A 7,604-nucleotide genomic window follows, 5' to 3' on the forward strand; every position below is an offset into this window, starting at 1 on the left:
GAAAATAGTGCGATTTTGTCGCCCGAGTGAAAGCTGCCTAAGGGTTCATTTAGACGAGCCAGTTATTGTGTGAAAGAGTGACGTCACAGTTATCTCACTCGCTCTCGGGCCGCCTGTTTACACAGCGGATACATCGTTGGCGAGTTCAGACGAGAATCGGTCAGTCTTTCACATCGCTGTATAAGTGACCGAGAAGGACTGCGCGAGCGCTGTTTAATCCGAGCGATCAGTGAACGAGCCGACGATGGCTCTTATGCTGGCAGCAAATGGATGATCAATTTTTTGGACAATTATAATCATTCCGTCTAAAAACAGCTTCACACAACAGTTGGATGCATATTCGCACAGCAGCCACGTCAACAGCTATCTTTCCCGCGCTTTCACACAGCGAATGGAGGCAGAGAGGGCCAGAGATCTCTTCCCACTGCCTCCATACAGAGTAAATAAGCAGTTGTTCAACAAGTCCCGTTTACACGGAGCGCCAATGGCCCATTTACACGTAACAATCATCACTTATCCCGCAGTTTATCGGCGCGGTCATTCTGCGAGTTTTCCGTCCCATGACATCCCAGCCTAAATGTTCCCGGCTCAACACTTCACATAAAAGGTGAAGCGCTGAGCGAGACGCCCGCGATCCAGCAGTGAAGTCCGGCAGTGTAAATGCTCTGCAGGAGCGCAGACGACCTTAGCGGTGACGCCAGCACTCCTGCAGTCGTTAATCCAACTGTCGGCCCGCATAAAATGGCCATTAGTTGCTCCGTTCCCGTGAGCTGAAACAAAGAGATTAGCGACTACCGAGCGGGTTCTCTCGCGGTGACTTGTCGGTGACTGTAAGCCAATGGGACGACAATTGCCGAAAACCTTTGCTTCCAGCGATTCATTGGGAGAGAAGCGCCCCATATGAAGGCATCTTAACTTACATTGGAAAGCGTGAAACCGCAGCATAAATGGACACGCTACGGATTTATATCAACACCGCAGGTCAATTCCAACGCTAATTTTTCACACGGTACGTAGTTGATATTTGCGCACACAACACCGACCCTGATTTAAAAGGCTATTTAGCCTAATGAGATCCCGGTGTTTTCTGTCCCCGGCCGCATATTCTGCATCTCACCGCATATTGTGAACGCCCCATAGACTATGGAAATCCTTGGTCCGCAAATACGCGGGAAAATATAGCAGGTCCCTTTTTTTTTTTTGCACACGCACTAAATGCAAGCAAAAAGATCTTTAATGTGAACGAACCCAGCGACATCAATGGGCTCTATTCTACGCACGCTAATTTCGTGTTTGCAACTGTTTTAGAGATACGATACGACTATTTAAAAAAAGCGCCGAGTCGCAATCACATGACTTGCATCGCAGTCAATGGCAGCAAAGTTACGTGCAAACAAAAGTACAAGGAGTTTGGATTTTTTGTAATTGCCATGGTCACGTTCGGTTGCAGTTGCACCACAACCCTATTGACAATCATTAGGAGTCCCAGTTTTACATGTAAATGACATTCACATTATGATAGTTTATGCAAACCACTCATTACAATCCATCACACCCGAGCGCCCGTCTCACCCTATGATGAACTCAGCCTTATGTCTAGATTATGCAGTAGCTGCCATGCCGGAGATTACAGCACAGTACAAAACTACAAGTCCCAGAATCCTTAGCGACTTCCTTCCTACGGGTGTCGTGTTGGGCCAATTCTGTACAGCCCTTACTGAGAACGCGGCCTGCTCACTGTTGCATGTACACAGAGCTGCCATGTATCACAGGGCTACATTTTTGTCTCTCACCTCCACATATACAGACTTTAGTGCTGTTTTGGCACGGCAGTGTTTGAACCCATTTTACAAATGTCCTACTAGGTCTACTGGTTGGTGCATAAACTTAAGTAGGTCAACGTCACACGAGCGGAAGCGCAATTGCATGTCCCACAGTGCTGCACTTTTGTGCACGGAACAAGGCTTTTTTGCGCATGTATTCGCATAATTTACTTTTTCTGCCCGCAGGCATATTCATTTGCGCACTGCAAATAAATGCATACATTGAAATGGCTAATTATGTCCAGATGTGTTCTTTTTCAAGCATAATTGCGCAGTGTTTCACGCATCTCCTTCGTATTGCATGTGCGCACCTCCCATTGTTCTGTTTATTTTTGTGCTACCGAAATGCACGCGAAAATATGGAAATGTGAACGAAACCATTGAAATCAATGGGTTCGATCCTCCATATATTGCGCACGCAAATACGTCTGTGTGAAGCCGGCCTATGAAAAGTGAGCGATGGGAGAGCTTGTTGGCGTTTCCCTCACAAAACAACCAGCCAGACTGCGGAGTCGCTAAGCGTGCGGTCACATGGTGCTGTTCTTGCGGCAGTACCGCAGCGGGTACGAGTGAAGTTCGTCATGAGGCGGTCTTCATACACAAGGCATATCTGCTTCCAATTTTCCACAGTGGACAATCCGTAGCGACTACGTAACTAAGGTCGGCTGCACACGAATAAGTCGGATTCCACATGCAGGAGCCCTCAGCGGAATCCGACCCTGACAGCAGCCGGCGTCCGCACGTACCTGTCTTTCCTCTACTGCGGCGAGCCGTTGTCAGACATGCATATGGCAGACTTTTTTTGTTTAAAAAATAAGATTTCTATTTCCTGCGCCATCGCAATGCTGTGGAATCCATGACCTTCCACAATGTCAAAACCCAACGAGGCAGGGCCTATTAGGGGACAAAATTCTTTCCCGACTCTATAGTGGCAGCCAGAATGATCCCTCTATTAACGTTTGAGTTCCTACCTGACTCCAAGACCTGGATCAACAACCCGCTGGTCACCTAATGTCTATATCCTGTAATATCATAGCACTCTAGAAAGACATCTAGTCCCCTCTTATACTCCTCTATGGATTTTGACGTCACCACGTCCTCAGGCAGAGAGTTCCACAGTCTCACTGCTCTTACAGTAAATGACCTCTTTCTGTGTTGGTGATGAAACCTGCTTTCCTCTAGACGTAGCGGATGCCCTCTTGTTACCGTTGCAGTCCTGGGTATAAACAGATCATTGGAGAGATCCTTGTATTGTCCTCTCATGTATTTATACATAGTTATTTGGTCGCCCCTTAGGACTCAAGCAGACGGCCAGGTCAGATCTCGTGAGAATTCTCACAGCAGGATGCAAGCCATGACCCGCGGCTTACCTCCTCCGGCGTCTTCTCCTCCGCTCTGCTATGTGACGGCTGCCACCCAGCCGGCACATGCGCAGAGTGGAGCTGGCGCGTCAGCAGTGACGTTTCTGTGAGGCTCGCATACAAATAGGACATGCTGTGATTTGTTTACTCTGTGAGTTTTCATGAGATCAAATCGCGGCTCTCTGCATAGAATTGCATAAACTAATGCAATCCTATGGCAGCATGCATGGGTGTGAATTCTGCGGGAAATCCGGCCGCAGAATTTCCGGCCCGTGTGCATTTACCCTTAACTGTCTTTTTTCCGGGGTGAATAATCCCAATTCTGTTTATTAATTTAGTTGCCTGTCTTTGAAGCCCCTCTAGCACTGTAACATCTTTCCTGAGCACCGGTGTCCTGAACTGTACACAGTATTCCATGTGAGGCCTGACAAGTGCCTTATATAGTGGAAGAATAATGTTCTCAGCCCTCGCCCCTATAACTCTTTTATTCCCCCAAAGACTTTATTTGCTTTTGCAGCAGCTGACTGGCATTAGTTGCTCCAGTTAAATCTACAGTCGACTAGTACCCTGAGGTCATTTTCCATATCACTTTTCCCTAGCAGTACCCTACTTAGTGTATATTGGTGGCATCTCTATGCTGACGACACCTAGCTATACACCTCTTCCCGTGACATCACAGCAACATTCTTCCAGAACGCCTCTGACTGTCCGCTGTGTCTAACACTATGTCCTCTCTAACTAAAACTGAACCTCTCAAAAACTTCTCCTGTTTCCACCCTCTACTAGTCCACCTCATCGTGACATCTCCATCACAGTGTGTCGCGCCACTATAACTCCCAGCACCCCCGCTGTCTTGGGGTCATATTTAACTCCTATCTCTCCTTCACCCCCTACATCCAATCTCTTGCCCGAACATGTCAGCGGAACCTCAAGAACATCGCAAGAATATGCCCTTTTCTCACCGCAGACACGCTAAAAACGCTCACTGTTGCCCTCATCCTCTCTCAGGTCAATTATTGCAACTCGTTGCTGATCGGCCTCCCCTGCTCCAGACTCTACCCTCTCCAATCCATCCTGAATGCGGCAGCCAGGCTCGTCTTCCTGTCCAGTCGCTATTCAGACGCCTGTGCCAGTCACTACACTGGCTGCCCATCAAATACAGAATACCCATAAGCACTCCACAGCACCGCCCCGCCCTACATTGCTTCCCTCATCTCAATTTACCACCCAGCCCGCGCCCTCTGCTCTGGTAACGAAATAGGACTAAGTGCCCCTCTAATTCGAACCTGTCATTCCCTCCTCCAAGACTTCTCCAGAGCAGCACCTGACCTCTGGAACGCGCTACCAAAAAATATTCGAGCAATCACTGACACACTAAACTTCAGGCGTGCTTTAAAAACGCACCTCTTCAGGGAGTCATACCATATCCCCTAAACCAAAGCCCTCTGTACTCCGCCTGATAACATGCTCCCTGTCTTACTGACTGCAGCTCCTGCCAGACATAATCGACTGGCATCTGCAATCATTCCGATTCCGCCACTATACGGCCTGACCATTGTCTGTGTATAGCATCCCTTACTCTCCACCTCGCCATACTGTGCACATCTCCAGCCCTTTTACCTTCTGTATCACCCCACTATTTGTATACAAGCTCGTTGGAGCAGGACCCGCACCCCTACTGTTTCCATCAATTGATTACTTCATGTAACCGTGGTCTTGTGTTATTTCCCCTGTACTGTAAGCGCTGCGGAATATGTTGGCGCTATATATATAAAGATTATTATTATTATCAGTTTCTCCTGCCCATGTGCATAATTTTACATTTATCAATACTGAACTTTGCCATTTTTCTACCCAAGCGTCCAACTTATCTAGGTCCGTTTGTAGCTGCATATTGTCCTCCCTTGTATTAATCACCTTTATAATTTCGTATTATCTGCAAATATTGATGTTTTACTGTGCAGTCCCTCTATCAGGTCATAAATAAATATATTGAACAGAGTAGGACCTAATACTGAATATGCCAGTTTCCATACTCTTTCTGGTCATCTAAGTTGGTGGCAGCGCTTCTCTGACTACCTGATGAATGCTGAGCACTGACAGTGTAGCAGTAGGCGAAACACTAAATGCTGCTCTGATTTGCTAGCCAATCTGAAAGCAGTGTGAAGTGTCTCAGACTACTAATGCACAGGGTAGTGAGGAGCCATGTTGGAAGGTTGCAGAGAAGCCTGATATTACTCCCCAGCTCGGTTGTCGGGAAAAACTTTGTCCGTGTTACTGTAGGGTCGCCTCAGTATAACATGGCGAAAATAAATAGTTGGAGATAGATGGCTATTCTACAAAAGCAGGCAGCACAATGTCCCGGTCGTCTCACCCTGCAGCAGAGATAAATTGCTGGATATTTAAGTGAAACGATGTTTGCCGCACTATCAGGATAGCTTTAATGGCATATGATTTCATCATTTCAGTGCTTGATAAAAGCCTCACTCAGGCGTGTGACACGTCACATTGATTTTCAATGGTGTTATTCTTCTTTGTAATGTTTTCACTGAAGCCTCGCAGCTCTAAGCAAAATCTGCGCTGTCGCCCATTGTCTTCAATGGGGCCAGCGGCAGCAGAGCTGGCCCCATTGAAAGCATAGTGAGTACATCATGATCCCCTGACACAGCTATGGCAGAGGTCCATGATGCTATCCCATTGCTTTCAGTGTGGCCAGTGCTGCTGCCTCCCCATTGAAAGCAACCCCCGCACTGATGATTTTCAGAGAGGGACTAGAAATATAAGCCCTTCCCTCTTCTCTCCGGCCTCGGCAGTTCTCTTCAGGAGGCTGGGGATTGAAAAATCCCCTTCTCCAGAAAGTGCTGGTCTGATTGGCTGAGCACTCAGCCAATCACATGCAGAGCTCAGCCATTGAATGACAGCTGAGCGCTGCCTGTGATTGGTCACCGTGCTCAGCCATTGAATGACGTCTAAAAAGAAGTCAGATCTATCAAAATAATGTATAATTTTTCCTCCATGGTGAATATCGTCAGAAAAAACACCCACCAGAATCGCACTTTTTTGGTCATTCTGTCTCCAATAAATAAAACCGATCAAAAAGATGTATGTACTCCAAAAAGGAACCAATACAAACCCCAGCCTGCCCTGCAGCTTCCATCCCTCACACAACCCTTCTGACAGATAGCACAGAAAAAAGTTCTGGCAGTCAGAAGATGGCGACAGAAAAGAATGTTTTTTAAAGGGTATTTTGTTTTTTAAAACTAGTACAGCAAAATAAAAAGAAAACCATACAAATCTGGTATCATCGCAATCGCACCGACTCACAGAGTAAGTAATGATGTCATTTTTCCACTGTGTACACGTCATGAAAAGAAAATACTCCCAACAAAAGTAGAATTGCAGTAAATTCCCTCACGCGGTTCACAAATCGTGGCATGTTCTATTTCTGTACGAGCCTCGCAGAAGTCACTAGTGACACGCCGGCTCTGCAGGAGCCGGCAGAGCAGGTGAGCCACAGTGGCCACTGCAGGGGCACAGGTTCACATCCCACTGCGAGAATTCTTGCAGCGGGATCCGACCCGGACGTGTGCAGGAGGCCTATAACGTCAGAAAACACCGCAGTGATGAGTGGGGATAATGAAATGACAAATCAGTGACTGAATAAATACATACTAACAACATATTAATGGATTGATGAATTGTTGAAAGATATTACACTCCTTGTGAAACACAACCCTCCCCTAGAAGGAGATGTCGGAATGAAATTAAATCCTCTCTGTGTGATTGTAACACTGATATAAGTAAGTGATTAAAATATCAGAGGAAAAGGATTATCTATTGTGGAAAACTGAACACTTGAAGGGAGGCTCTAGTACCCTGTTGTACCGCCTCTAGCTTAGATACAAGATGTGATATGGGTGGGCATGGAGGCTCTAGTACCTTGTTGTACCGCCTCTAGCTTGGATACAAGATGTGATATGGGTGGGCATGGAGGCTCTAGTACCTTGTTGTACCGCCTCTAGTGTGGATACAAGATGTGATACAGGCAGACATGGAGGCTCTAGTACCCTGTTGTAGCTTGATAAAGACCTACATTCAGAAGTTGAAACGTCGCACCAGGTATTTTAATATAGAGAAATAAAAATCTGAATTTTTAAACACATTTGATGCTGTTGAGACCATATATCTTTGTAAGGATGAAGTTATGGTCTTGATCCAGGGCCGGTCTTGACAATTGCATCTTTCTCCTCACCTAGAGAAGGTTTTCTGAGCACCAGGAGATTGGTTTTATCTCCATCTGCTAAGTATAATTGGATACAAGATATGGTACAGACGTACATAGAGACATACAGGTCATCAGCACTAAAAAAAGGTTAAATGCCTGGAATACCTCTTTTAGCCAAGAATGTTAATGCCTGTC

The 7,604-nt window shown here is 46.4% G+C and overlaps 1 protein-coding gene across 3 annotated transcripts in view; it reads right to left on the bottom strand.

The window, feature by feature from the left end:
- Positions 1-1,658, bottom strand: part of AARSD1 (alanyl-tRNA synthetase domain containing 1) — a 28,399-nt gene extending 26,741 nt beyond the window's left edge. For 2 of the 3 annotated variants that reach the window (XM_066586308.1, XM_066586306.1), the window contains exon 1: positions 1,573-1,656. The gene's annotated coding sequence lies outside the window, so the exon portion shown is untranslated. Of the gene's footprint in view, positions 1-1,572 lie in introns of all 3 variants that reach the window. The other variant, XM_066586307.1, reaches the window with a different exon arrangement.
- Positions 1,659-7,604: the final 5,946 nt, after the last annotated feature.

This window comes from Eleutherodactylus coqui, chromosome 13, assembly GCF_035609145.1.
Source record: "Eleutherodactylus coqui strain aEleCoq1 chromosome 13, aEleCoq1.hap1, whole genome shotgun sequence".
Taxonomy (NCBI): domain Eukaryota; kingdom Metazoa; phylum Chordata; class Amphibia; order Anura; family Eleutherodactylidae; genus Eleutherodactylus; species Eleutherodactylus coqui.